At 33.8% G+C, this 15,601-nt stretch overlaps 1 protein-coding gene across 1 annotated transcript in view; it reads left to right on the top strand.

Moving 5' to 3' along the window:
• Positions 1 to 11,383: 11,383 nt before the first annotated feature.
• The window catches only part of LOC134718337 (uncharacterized), a 106,239-nt gene continuing 102,021 nt past the window's right edge, over positions 11,384 to 15,601 (top strand). The window contains exon 1 of the mRNA XM_063580832.1: positions 11,384 to 11,460. The gene's annotated coding sequence lies outside the window, so the exon portion shown is untranslated. The remainder of the gene's footprint in view (positions 11,461 to 15,601) is intronic.

Genomic DNA, 15,601 nt, shown 5'->3' with positions numbered 1-15,601 from the left:
TTTATATAAGTCAGCTATACCGTGTGATGCGTTTTCAGATTCATCACTCGATAACTTCCTGTTTACCGAACACTTGCATATTTTTACACTATTAATATTATCCATTTGCGGCGGGGTATCATCAGTGAGCAGTAGCTCGCAGTTTCACTTGTTAGTTTTGTTTAAATGTATACAAGTTCTATTGATATTACTATTGTCTTTATGTATACTCAACTATAGAAAGATATAACAGTTCATAGTTTCCAATCATGCTCAGTACACCTATGTTATTACAGAAAAAGTACATGTATGTCTGTAATAACTAAAGGGTGTTATTACAGCTTCTCTTCATCACTCCAAAGCATTTGCTCAGACATATACAATGTATTTTAATTTATTGTAAGAAATATGATCAGAGCATGTAATGAGGTTCTGCACAAGCTTTTCAGCAATTACCAAGTTTCTCATATCCAAATATAGCCAAATCCAGGTCCGTTGACTACAGAGTCCAGCTTTAGTAGTAATAGTAGCCAAGATGATGATTTTAAAAATGCTGTTTTATTTATGCATCTTAATATTCAGAGTATTGTTCCGAAGCTTGGGTTGATTGCTGAATATTCTTGCCATGAATTACTCTCGTTTACCGAAAGTTGGCTTTCACCGCAAGTAAGCAATGAAGCCATTTTATTACTGGGTTATAAAACACCATTCCGGAAAGATCGGGTGGGGAAGGCAGGGGGAGGTGTTATAGTATATGCTAAAGATAATTTGAATTGCTCTGAAAGGCGAGACTTAGTAGGCTGTGGTATTGAGTGTATATGGCTCGAAGTTAGATTCAAGACCAAAAAATATCTTTATGGGACCTTTTACGTCCCACCTAACAGTAGCCCACAGGTATGGGACAACATAGAACAGTCTATCGACCTTGCCTTATCATGTAATTTAGATATCCTAGTTACAGGCGATGTTAACACCAACCAGTTAAGGAACACCACTAATAATAGAATAAGCATGATTAAAGCACAATTCACTCTACATCAAGTTATTTCCGACCCAACTTATATTACAGAACACAGTTCGTCACTTCTTGACCTTATTTTAGTAAATGACCCAGTTAACCTCCTAGTTTCTGATGTCGGGGCCCCGTTACTTGATCAAATACGATATCATTTACCAGTAATAGGTATCCTTACCCAGCCATGCAAGTTACATCAAGTTTTGTAAGCGTAAAGTATACATGTATGATAGAGGTGATTATGACTCATATAGACACCAGCTATCACTTGTTGATTGGGATGCTTTATTTATTTCCAATGACGTTGATGTCAAAGCACGTGCTTAAACGGACGAACTTATTGACAAGGCAGATAAAAACATTCCTAACCGAATTATTACAGTCAGAAAAGATAAACCACCATGGCTTACCGCTGATATCAAAAGGATGATTCGTAAAAAAAATCGTATCCATAAAAGAGCCAAAAAAAAACAAATTCTGCTCCGGACTGGACAAAATTTCGATTAGTTAGGAATGAGTGTAATAAACTAGTTTAAAACTCTAAAACTGATTATTTTTTAAAATTGTCAACCAAAATTATATCTGAAACTCATGGTGGCAAACAATATTTAATGATTATTTTTGTGGTCAATCAAATCTTGATGACTCTAACACACACCTTCCAGACATACCTGACACACGAACAGACGGACTCGGTGATATGATAATATCTGAGAACGAGGTAGTAGACATTTTAAAGATTTTGGATGTATCAAAAGCATCGGGACCAGATCGTATAAGCCCACGATTTCTAAAAGGAGCATATGGAATTATGAAATACCCTTTGTGCAGGTTATTTAACCTATCTTTATCAGTTGGCAAATTTCTTTCCGACTGGAAATGTGCTAATGTTACCCCTGTATTTAAGAAGGACTCTCCAAGTGACTATAGAAACTATAGACCGATATCATTAATAAGTGTTATCGGAAAAGTCATGGAAAGATGTGTCTTTAAGCATATGCATAACTATCTAATAGCTAACCAGATAATCACACCCAACCAATCAGGATTCACCCAAGGGGACTCAGCCATTAATCAATTGCTGAATATTACAAATGAGTTTGGGAAGGCATTAGATGACGGGAAAGATATTAGAGTATTTTTTTGTTATATAAGTAAGGCATTTGACAGAGTTTGGCATAAGGGGTTGTTACGGAAATTAGAAGCTATTGGCATTAAAGGTTCTGTTTTGGCATGGGTAAACAATTATCTATCTGATAGAAAGCAAAGGGTTGTAATTAATAGTGTATTATCCGAGTGGGGCAATATAAGGGCTGGGGTACCACAGGGGTCGATCCTGGGTCCTCTTTTATTTTTGATATTTATCAACGATATCATATCTGATATACAGTCTACTATTAAGTTGTTTGCTGATGATACAAGTTTATATTTGATAGAAGATGACCCCCGAGAATCAGCAAACAACTTGAATAGTGATCTCGCAAAAATCCATAGATGGTCTTCAGATTGGCTAGTGACCTTTAACCCTCAGAAAACCGAGACCATGACAATTTCACGGAAAATTCACAAACCTGATCATCCAAAACTTAACATGGACAACGTAACTGATGAGGTATCAACCCATAAACACCTTGAATTACATATTTCAAACGATGGCACTTGGCATAAACATATTGATGTAATAACCGAAAAGGCGTACAAACGTCTGATTCTACGGAAATTTAAATTCATCCTTGACAGACGAACACTCGAGACAATATAACTAACATATATAAGACCATTATTAGAATATGCTGATGTCATCTGGGACAACAACACACATCTTTTGATTGATAAGATTGAAAAAGTACAAACAGCGGCTGCCAGGATCGTAACTGGGGGTACTAGGTTGGTGTCCCTAGAGAGATTATATCTCGAAACGGGTTGGGAAAAGCTTAAAGATCGGAGGAAGGCCCACAGATTAATTTATTTTTACAAGATGAAAAATAATATTACTCCGGAATATTTATCAACCTTAGTTCCAGAATCCCATGCAACCATACATAATCATAATACGAGAAACTCGTCCCTAATCCCCCCTGTTCGAACAAGAACAGCCCTGTATTCAAATTATTTTTTACCGACAACTGTACGTTCATGGAATCTCCCCCCCCCCCCCGGAGAATGCTAAGACCAGTACTTCGGTGGGTTCATTCAGGAATTGTGTCCAGTCTCGGGCGATTAAACCTCCAAATTATTTTTACATTGGTAAGCGATTAGGTCAAATTTATCACTCAAGACTTCGTATGCAATGCAGTTCTCTAAATCATCATCTTTTTGTTAAAAATATAGTGGCTTCGCCACTTTGTTTATGTGGTGCTATAGAAACGACAGCGCACTACTTGTTGCACTGCCCCCGTTTTCACATTATGCGTGAACAGCATTTTTATAATATCAATATAATACTTTTTTTGTCGGAAGAAATCTTGCTACACGGTTCAACGGACTTCAGCTACGAACAAAACATTGAAATATTCTTGGCAGTTCAAAAATTTATACTCAGTAGCAAAAGATTTGTCATATGATAGCACACATCTTGTTCAACAAGTAATACTTATATCTTAAATAAGTGTGTCCGTTCAGAAACATACACTTTATTATTTAATTTCCGATGTATATTTTTTTCTTCTTTCTTTTGTGTCACAACTTTATTATATGTTTTTTTTTCTTCTTTCCATCTAGTGTAACATTGTTATTTTTTTTAACATTATACTCCTTGAGTATTACAATATGAAATGTTCTTATCAGGAAACAAATTAATATAAGCTAACAGCTTGTTTCTTGTTTTCCTATTAATCATTTCACTTGTATTATTATGTTAATGCCTATGTATGTACCTGAATATAATTAATAAAATATGTTTACACTAAGATTTTATTTATTTGGATATTCCAAAATATATTTCTTTTTTGGCAGAAATTACCAAAAATAATTCTTATTCGGTTTGGATGTGAAACCCTCAGTTAAGATTTACATTGAACACAAAATAGTGTAAGTCCCACCCTTTGATTGGAAAACATATCATTTTTTAGCATAAAATCGTCAAAAATTGTTTTTAGTCTCGCTACACTTTATTGAATTACACACCGGCTTTCAAAATCCAGGGTCCGCCCCCTAAAGGTCAGAGTACTTTTGAACTGTGCAGTATATCTGAGGTAGTTAATGCAGATTATAGCACAGTAAGAACACAGAGATTGTATCCATGTCATGTGTTAATTATCTTTAAGATAGGATATCATTGAAATGTCGAAAAGATCTAAAAGATTTTTTTTTACATTGCTTCAAAACAAAATCGATTTCCTCATTTATAAAAAAAAAAAAAAAAAAAGATATATAAAAATATTTATTTATCGCAAACAAACAGAAAAATGGTTATATTTAATACCTTGACTTTTAATTGGATGCACAAATTATAATTACTGTTTGTTAATTTTAATCAGCCACTATTCCGTCATAGCCTTCATATTTTTATTTGTCGGCAGAATAAAGGATATAGGCATGCAAGGAATAAACCATAAGGTTATTAAGACAAAATACACGGCCGACACTCGGCTAACAGAGAGATTGGTCGGTTAATCTATATTGAATAAGCGGCTATATGGGCGGTTGGTCTGTTAATCGGGTTGGTTATACGTCTGTTAAGAGTGAAACGCACAATTTAGTTTTAAACTCTGTTAAATATACAGATTTTTGGCATCTTATAAGAACCAAATCAAAAAAAGAAAAGTGTTTTACAAAATGATATCTATCATAGAACATTTTCCACCAGTATAAAACATTTCATAGTCTGTGCAGTTTTCAGTAAAACGAAAAGGCGTCGCTCAAGTATGTAGTATTTATGCTTATACGCATAGCAATTTTTTTAATAAAAGGCGAAACAAACAATTTTATATATCATTTGAAGGACACAAAATAGTACTTTGGTTCTAAAAAATAAATTGACATTGCTAAATTTTTCATAATTGTAATATAACGTGAATAATACTACGTGTTAGTGTCAATTAGGGGAATAAAGTCTGTTACTGGGTTGGACAATTAAATTTGTGTCAGTTAAGAGTTATTTAGCCACGACAAACGGAATTTGATAAGACTGTCATCAAAGTGAGAGGGTTAGCGCTATACAACCAGGTTTAATCCACCATTTTCTACATTTGAAAATGCCTGTACCAAGTCAGGAATATGACAGTTCTTGTCCATTCGTTTTTGATGTATTTTGTTATTTGATTTTGCCATGTGATTATGGACTTTCCGAATTGATTTTCCTCAGAGTTCAGTATTTTTGTGATTTTACTTTTTGCTATCTTTATATTTTCCCATTGAAAAAGTTAAAAATGAGATGTACTTGACTGAGTAAAAAAAAAATAACGATACGGTGCAACAGTATCATTCTAGTAAGAGCAATTTTATTTTGACTTTCTTCGCCTTTTATTGAAGGTTGTGTTACTTCAATATAGCGTGATATGGATTGGGCGCTGAAATATGCATGAATTTATTATTAACGTTTTTTCAATCAGCCTTAATTTTTGTGTCTGTTCAAAGTAGTACGTTCTAAAATCCGACTGAAAGTGTCTTTCTAATACAACACAGGGTACATATAACGTGTTGTCGTTCTCATATGCACATGATATTTGTCACTGGACGTTAAACCCTAATTCGTCAGCATCATCCAATTGTTTTTTTTTCTATTACTAATCATATGTTGTTTACAAATCATTCTAAAGAAGTAAATGGAAAGGAGCGAATGCAGCTACATTTAGTTATCTTAAGTTTTAATTCATTTATCGTTTAGTTCCTTTCTACGTACATAAGTGCAAAGGAGAACTACAGTTGTCCGCTTGTACACTTCTACGTTTGTCATCAATTTGAGTACATCGTAATCCGTTACTGTTTCAACACGTTTGGGTGTTTCATCTCAGTATTATTTTTTCTTACTTTTTTAGCAATGCAGATCACTCTCTACTGTCCTTATCTATAATTATATATTCTGCGTCTCCGTCCAGATTCTCGTGTATACCATGAGGGTCCGGATTGTTTTTTTTGTTTATTTCTGTATTCTTTAAATTGTTATGTCACTTTTCTCTACATTTTATTTATTTTACTCATTATTCTTTCGCTATTCTTTATATTAATTACACCACTGGTACAGTATATTGTATTGTTTTGTCAGACATGAATAATTCTTATGATAAAAATATATTTAAAAAGTTATACAATGAAATATACTGAACTTGCAATTATTGTCTCAATAACACCTGATTACCAGATTTTAGCCAACCCGATTAACAGACCAACCGCCGATATAGCTGCATACTCAATATAGATTAACCGACCAACCGCCGATATAGCTGTATACTCAATATAGATTAACCGACCAATCTTTTGGTTAGCCGAGTGCCGGCCGTGTTATAGCAAATCTTGAATACGTCTTTTGATACCATGCCTTCGTTGAAATTATGCAAACATCCCATAGAGCAAATAGCACGGATGATTAATAGCATAACCGTGTTTAAGCGACACGTACATGCAGGTCATAAATTAATTTGTTGAATGAAATCAAATCGGTAACTACTGATGGGTGCCGTAGAAGGTCCCCAAAAGTTTTGAGCGATAATTTCTTGTCATGGATTGTAATACTGAATCCAAGGGGTCGCAATGAACCTTGTGTTGGCTTCAAACGTATGAGGCTGTTGATATCTATTCTACACTGCTATCTTCTATACACACTGAATACAACTTAGTGAAATGAAATACATGATGGATGAGTAGCTTGTAGCCAGGATAATATCAAAGATAGAACTTTATGCTTCAACTCAGCGTGCTGGTCTTTTAACGCTGAATACATTTATACAATATAAACATATAACATTCACATTATTTTCACCTTGCATATGTATGTCTGTTACAGCTAAACAATCAATTATATCTATACATTTCCAGCAAAAATATTTAAAAAAATAAAATAAAAACAACTGAAAATGAAATCAAGTCAGAGGACATTTGCCACATCTCAGCAAGGTCCGCAGTGACTGTCTTTCCAACTCGTCCAGAAAGCGATCTTTTCATTGGTGAACAAAACTATTAGCAAATTGAATTAAGGATATACTAAAATTAATTAAGTGTATACTAAAATCGTTATTTATGACCTTGATTCCGCGCCTATATTTCTGTATAAGCTGAATATTTCAGTATATGCTAAATTGATTTAAGGGTATCCTAAAATGATTTTAGTATATACTAAAATCATTTTAGTATATACTGAATTGACTTTAGGATACCCTTAAATGATTTTAGTATATGCTAGAATCATTTAAGGATATCCTAAAATCAATTTAGGGTATGCTTAAATGTAATTTAGTATATACTGAAATTATTTTAGGATATACTAAAATCGATATTTATGACCCTGATACCGCGCCATAGCAGTGTATGCAACATGAGAGACTCTCTTCAAGAGAAGCTCTACTGTGATAGTCGACTTTGGTATATTTTTACCCCGTTATTGATAGGATTTCAAACTCCTGTGGTATAACTAACATACGTCCTTGTTACAAGTTTGAACCCTGACGACACTGAAAATCGAAAATTCACGCATTTACCTATCACATGATGATACGATGTGGTGATAAACTTAACAAGAAATATTTTACCTGATTCGTTATTCACATTATGTTGACACTTCTTAGTTCGTTTGTGCTAGCTCATTTTAAACAAGCTTAACAATTACAGCATCATCCGTTTTTCTTTACCGATTACCTCTAGTCAGAATTAAGAGCGCACTGTTTACAGGGGAGGTAATATTTTGTCACCAGTTCCACGGGTGTCATTCGGTTTAACGAGAGAAATGATCGTAAAAGAATATCTAACGGCGGTCAAGTATTGAGAGACGATCGTGAAAGTTCTAGTAACGGATCGTGAAAGACATTTAATCGAGAAGACATATGAAAGGTCAATAAATATTCTAATTTAATTAATTACACAGACAAATTAACGACAAAGTAAACCTGTCTGTCAAACATGTCAAAATGGTTCAACATTATGATCAGTATGTGAGAATATCCAGTTTTAAAAGTACATAGTTATTACAAAACAACAAAAGGCACATTGCTTCTTGACATTTCAATGACATAAGAAATGTAAACAAACATGATTTTTTCACAAATTCGACTAGAAAAACTACTCTTATCCAAATAAGGGCATTCTATTTGAATTAATCAAATGGTTCTCATAGTTATTTTGTATAAACATAATCTGAAACTTGGTAAATAAAGAATTATTTACACAAACATTTATTTTTCGGATCGTGAAAGATCACGTACCGCATTTTTGAAGATCGTGAAAAGGATCGTGAAAGATCTGATGTTCAAATTATTCTTCAATTATATCATAATTAATATTTGTTATTGGTATTGAGAAAAGCTAGATAGGTCAACATCCTCAATAGGGTTAAGCATTTCAAAGTATTAATATTTTTAGAAAATGAAATGTAAAATAGTTGGATGATTGTAGGATTAAGCTTTTTATTGTCATGTGAAGTACTCACTTATCACGAGTTATAGGATACCCACATTTTGTATATTGGATCATATAAACTACATGTCCGTCAGACAGGATTCACCTGACCCCGAATTTGCCTCATTTCATGGATGAAGATTCATTTTGTGCATGGTCTAGTCCGTATCGCGGATTCGTTAAGCTTTAGGATAACTGTCTGTTGTTCTGATTGTAAGGTGTACATTTTCGACTCCTGCAAGGTTTCAAATAACATCTAACCCATTATCATGCATCATGTTCGTTTTATGTTGTTTAGCCTTTTGGATATATACCTGTATGCTATAGCGCCATGGTATTTCGTTTATGGTGAACATGTCTGTCTGCATGTTTCATATATGACCATGATGACTTCAATTGTATTTGATATATAGCATGATAGTAAGATGTCTATGTCTGGCTGTCGGTCAGGGTTCATATGCTTTTGACCTTATGTTCCGAATTAATTGACCAAGCATAACTTTTACATTTGTCAGTTTCTAAGGCACTTTAAGAATCGGAACACATTTATTTGGTGTACAGGATATTTGTAGAGATCTGTATGGCATGGTATTCTGACCTTGAACTCTTTTTATGAACCATTGACAATCTTAAGCGCATTTGACACTTCTAGTAAAACCCTTGATATTACAGACGTTCAACAAATATACTATCATGAGTAAAGCATACGAGACATTAAAGCATTTGCGCTATGAAATTCTATAGTCTGTAGTATATAGTTAAATTAATCCACATCTGCGTTGTATACAAAGAACTTAAGAAAGTACTGTTTCACAAAATGTTGATTATCGTTCAATCTCAAATTACTCATGAAAGATGCTGTTTTGCTGTAATTTTTTGTTTGATGGATATCATTTTGGTTTAAACGTTGCATATTCATATTATTGGCTAAATAGTGTCGGTCTGCCTGAATTGCACTTGACCGATTCTCAGAGCTGAATCTTTCACACTTCTTTAGACACGTTTTTAGGTGTTTTTTTTTTTAACCTTCGGGGTAAAGTGTTGAATAGAAAAAAATAAAAGTTTTAATGTTCATCCTTTTTCAAAATAGTTACAGGCTTCAACCAGTTGCAGGTTTATCAAATGGTAAAATAATACAACTTTCTGATTACTAGTATTAAGTCTGGTCACGCATTATCTTTCACGATCAACATAATGCGTTGCCTGATCTTTCACGATCAAGTTTGATGGAAATTCAACAAATTCAAGGTTTTCATATACAAATTAATGCTTTTAAGGGAAGAACATACTTTAATTTTAGTGTACAATCAGATACACCAAAGATTAAATTTCAAATATAATATTATCATAATAAACTGAAATATGACCATTATAGGTACATAAAGCGTGTTATTTGTAATTAATTTCATAGACATGCATTGCGCCTTTTGTGTTTTTTCATAAAGTACTGCATATTTTCTTCATCTTATTTCACAGTTTTGATGAGGAAGTTAAACCATTTGACCACGAATGACACCCGTGAGTTCGCCCACTGCATAACGGTCAACCGACTCGTGATGGCATTGCTGTCCGTAAAATTTACAATTGGATGATTTTTCCTTCACCATTTTGAACTCTTGGTTAGAAATTGATGGAGAGAAAATGAAACTGTATTAAAATCTGATATGTCTGATATAATTCAATGGCAATATGCATACTAAATAGATAGTGATACAGCAAAGTGTTTAAGTCATTGTGTTTGCATCGCTGCCGGTCAACATGGTATATGCCAAAGTTCTTGATTTCTTTAAATTCTTTTAGGGGGTCAATTTGCTTTACAAAGATGCATGCCAAACATGCGTACAGTACTGTACATGCATCTTAATTATCGGTAATTTAAACAATTTGCAATGATCTGTCTTCACCCCGCCACATTATCATATATATATGCATGCATGTGCCTGTTCCAAGTCAGTGGCCCGGAATTCAGTGGTTGTCGTTTGTTTATGTGTTACATATTTGTTTTTCGTTCATTATTTTATATAATGCAGTTAGTTTTCTCGTTTGATTTTTTTTCCATTGTCATTTCGGGTCCTTTTATAGCTGACCGTATGCGGTATGGGCTTTGTTCATTGTTGAAGGCTGTACGGTTACCTATAGTTGTTAATTACTGTGTCATTTTGGTCTCTTGTGGAGAGTTGTCTCATTGGAAATCGAACCACATCTTCTTTTTTTATATTCACTGCGTATCATAAGTCGGTTTCTAACTGGACTAGCTTAAAGACATGAAAATTTGTGAATTTATAGCATTATACTATGGTAAATGGCATATACACTCAATAATTGATGCTTTTTCTAGGTGTCATCCTTTTTTAGCGAAGCCATTTTTACTTTATTAGCAGGAACAGCAAAAGGTCAGGTGTTGTTCATTGGTGTCATCTAATTCTAGATGAGAACGTGTTATGAATTAAACAACGAAATTTTGTCAAAATCATTTTAAGACAACTTGGACCAGTTTTTAAGACAATTAAATAAAAAAAATGTTTGGACGTTTTTATACTAAAAATCTATATATATACCGTGAAAAATTATTATTTGGCGATCAAACGGGAGGCCGCGTCTTACGTCCTCTACGCCCCCTTTTTTTCCCTTAGAATCAACCACTGAGAAGCGTTCTTAAATGGGCCCAATCAGTGTTTCACATTGTTCCAAGGTGTCTTTGAAATTGTGTCGTCCTTAAATGTGCCCAATCAGTGTTTCAAACTGGTCCGATCTTTCAATCTAATCCGAGTTTCTTAAACACCGATCCGAGTTTTCCTGGTACGACTTGTCCCAATCCCGTCATTCAGTGTCTCGTTTTGGCAAAGCTTCCTGTTCCTGCTATCGACAAACTACAATTCTTTTTGACCAAGAAGACGTCAATTCAATGACTTTAAAGGGTAAGTTTTAAATATTTCTGTTATATCTGACTCACGTGAAGAAATGACATAGACCCTACTCATTTTATCTCATTTTAGAAATATTATTTACATTTTGAACACCATGAACACAGGAACAGGTCGATGGACACATTTCCGGGTTTCCATATCTCTTCTTCTTTGCATTTGGACAAAACTTTCTAAATGATGACTGAGAAGAAATGTTCAATTTTACATTTAAATGAGTATTTTTATTTTCTTCAAGGTTAAAGAATTTATGAAGCCAAATTTGAAAGTTAAAAGACAGTAAAACTTGGTGCGTTGCATTTGAACTGTTCAAGAGTTTTACACACTAGGCGGCGCTGATGTTTGTCACTTTTTTTGTGACAAGTATTTTTTTTTATAAAAAGCTTGTCGTGAACCTTTCATTTAGACTTTTATAAATGCATTTAGAATCAAAATTGTGCATTCAATCATGAAAATATAAACAGGTCAGGAATTACCATTCATTGGTGGATTATAACTCAACTCAGGTATAATCTACCATTTGAATGATGATAGTGACCACTTAGTGATGACATGTAATTGATTCTGACACTTCGTGCTGCAATTTGTTAGAGAAAACTAAAAACTAATGCAACCCTCCTTTTCCTACTGATAAATTCTGAGTTTTCATCTATTAAATCTCATTTTTGTTCTGTAGTCTCTTCCTGTCCATTTTTACTAACAAATTTTAAAGTTAGAACTGATGCAGACTTAAGGAAACCAATTGTTAATATCCGTGAATTGGTGGGGTATAATCCACATTTTTTAAAACACAGCAGAGAAAGTCAGAAGCAATTACATATCACTAATGCAGCCTTCACGATTAACTTTTAGAGTCCACAAGCCCGAAGCTCAATTTTAAACTGGTTCTTTGTCAGGTACTTTGTTACAGGTAAAAGACATACTATTCTCGTAAACAAGTCTGAAAGCAATTTTAATTACCAGCCAATGCCGTAGGACTTGTGGTTAAGCGTGAAGACTGCTAATGAGTACTCATCAAAGCTTAAGATGGTATCTATACATGATATACATGATATATGAAAAAAGATGCTCGAATATCTCTTTAAAATTTTTTTATGATAAAAACTGCATTATACCTCAATTGGTCTATCATGTCTATCACACTATATATGTCAAATGGTGGATTATACCTCAATTGAGGTATAATCATGATAATCCACCAATTAATGTTTTTTCCTGACCTTATAAAATCTATGGATTAGAAATTTAAAAAAAGGTATGCATTGATTATTTATATTTATTTATTCAAAATTAAAGGCATGAATTTGCCAGACACAATAAATTAAAATGACATATAGACCAAGGGTGTGGAAATATTTGTTGTGACCACTTGTCCCTGGGCAAGTGAAATTGTAATTGTTACTTGTCCGGAAGAAAAATTGCTTGCCCTGATTTCTTAATGAATTTGGAAAGTGGAAGATGTATTTTACTGTAAATGTGTATGTTTTTCAAACAGTTTTGAAACACAATGGAAATGGTATTCATGGTCTTTGTTTGTATATTAGAATGATAAAAAGATAAGTGGAGTATAGACCACTATGAGCTATTTGCTACAGGATTATATGTTTTGTATGAGCAAATGCACGTTCTTATTTGTCAATAACGAACAACGGAAAGTTGTGTTAATTTGCTACATAGATCCCAATAAGTAACATGTCTGCAACCCTAAGAATCCGTCTTTGTTTAAAACAAGGGACGACTAACTTGATTTTTTCCCCAATTTCAAGTTTTTGAAGTTATTTTACCATTAATTATTCTTCCATATATAAAAAGCATACCACATGAGTATAAAATTAATGGTCTTCGGCCATGTGAGATTGAAAATTATTTAGAGTCGATTTAGGCCGTAGCACATATTTACATATAAAAATGCATACAGACATGACAGAAGCTTTGAGAAGTGGAAATTTGTTACTTTTTGTTCATTTCTATGCTAAGATGTTATAATACAAGAAGTCTTATTGCAAAAAGACTCTTGCATTCAACTTTTTTTGCAGACAGCAAGGTCTGATGCACAGTTTTTTCACTTTTCAAGGAAAACTTGCATGCAGTTTTAGTCTCAATTGGCATATATCATTGTATATTTGAGCCACTAACTATTCTAAAGAAGACTGACGGTGGCATATGAAATGAATGAGGTGTACTAATCATTGTAAAGTGCTTTTTAGCTCACCTGGCCCAAAGGACCAAGTGAGCTTTTCTCATCACTTTGCGTCTGGCGTCCGTCGTCGTCCGTCGTCGTAAACTTTTACAAAAATCTTCTCCTCTGAAACTGCTGGGCCAAATTAAACCAAAGTTGGCCACAATCATCATTGGGGTATCTAGTTTTAAAAAATGTGTCGGGTGATCAGGCCAACCAACCAAGATGGCCGCCATGGCTAAAAATAGAGGTAAAAATGTTTTTTAGGTCAAGATCTTTCTGCCCTGAAATTTTCAGATGAATCGGACAACCCGTTGTTGGGTTGCTGCCCCTGAATTGGTAATTTTAAGAAAATTTTGCCGTTTTTGGTTATTATCTTGAAATTTATTATAGATAGAGATAAACTGTAAACAGCAATAATGTTCAGCAAAGTAAGATCTACAAAAAAGTCAACATGACCAAAATGGTCAGTTGACCCCTTAAAGAGTTATTGCCCTTTATACATGTTATAGTCAATTTTTAACAAATTTTGGTAAATTTTTGTAATCCTTTACAAAAATCTTCTCCTCTGAAACTACCAAGACAAATTTAACCAAACTAAATTGTCCACAATCATCATTTGGGTATCTAGTTTAAAAAATCTGTCCGGTGACTCCGCCCACGAACCAAGATGGCTGAAATAATACATGCATGTAATCAGTTTTTGTCCAGGCTATGACTTTTGTTGCAGAAAGCTCGACATAGGGATAGTGATCCAGCGGCGGTGGCAGCGGCAGCATCGTAACAGACTTCTTAAAAGCCCAATATTTCAGAAGGTAGAAGACCTGGATCCTTCATACTTTGTACTTTGGATATAGATGCCTTATGTTATTAAGTTTCTGTGACTGTCTGTCATATGTCCATTGTCCTTGACCTCATTTTCATGGTTCAGTGACTACTTGAAAAAAAAAAATAAGATTATTAGTATTCTTTATTTCTCTCTTATTATGAGTAATTGGATAACTATATTTGGTATGTGCGTACCTTGCAGGATCCTAGTGCCCTTCAGACAGTTTTCTATTCATGGATCAGTGAACATTCAAGGTTAAATTTGTATGGGTCAAGTCCATATGCATGTAATTGTTTTTAACTTCTCTGTAACCTATGTACTTCATGGTTTTATGAGAATAAAATATCTATCATATCTCAAATACTGTAAGCAATATGTCTACTATATTTATGCCTTTGTCGGTCTGTGCGTCCGTCTGTCCCAAAGGTGGTATCCGTTCTCTAACTTTAATTTGTCTCAACCAAATGTTATGAAACTTATACACAATGCTTATTTCCACAAAGCACAGATCAAGTTTGAATTTTGATGCTTCACTTAAACCGTTCTAGAGTTATGCCTCTTTACAAATGGTAAAGCCTTTAAGGTGCTGAATTTTTCGTTTCTGTTCTCTGACTTAAGTTAACCTCAACCAAATTTTGATAGTGACCTTTACCGTTCTTCAGTTATGTCCCTTTATAATTTTATATGATATGCAAGCGGGGACAACTTCTGTGTCCCATGGAAACATTCCCAATTTATTTGTATATGGAATCATTGTAAGATGTACATGTCCAACTGGCAGCTGTCACCCGACGTTAACCTCATTTTCATGGTTCAGTCATTCAAGGATATAACTTTATAGAGTTATTACAGAAAAATAACATACATTTGTTATTGTGGACTAAAAAATCAAAGAACTGTGATAACATATGTATGTTACATGTTTCAAAGTAACAATATACATCATTCATGTCATTAGTTTTGTTTAAATGTATACAAGTTCTATTGATATTACTATTGTCTTTATGTATACTCAAGTATAGAAAGATATAACAGTTCATAGTTTCCAATCATGCATAGTACACCTATGTTATTACCATGATTACAGAAAAAGTACATGTATGTCTGTAATAACTAAAGGGTGTTAT

This window comes from Mytilus trossulus, chromosome 5, assembly GCF_036588685.1.
Source record: "Mytilus trossulus isolate FHL-02 chromosome 5, PNRI_Mtr1.1.1.hap1, whole genome shotgun sequence".
NCBI classification, from domain to species: Eukaryota; Metazoa; Mollusca; class Bivalvia; order Mytilida; family Mytilidae; genus Mytilus; species Mytilus trossulus.
Note: the sequence above shows the minus strand (reverse complement) of the source record. Positions and strands in the feature narration are given on the sequence as shown.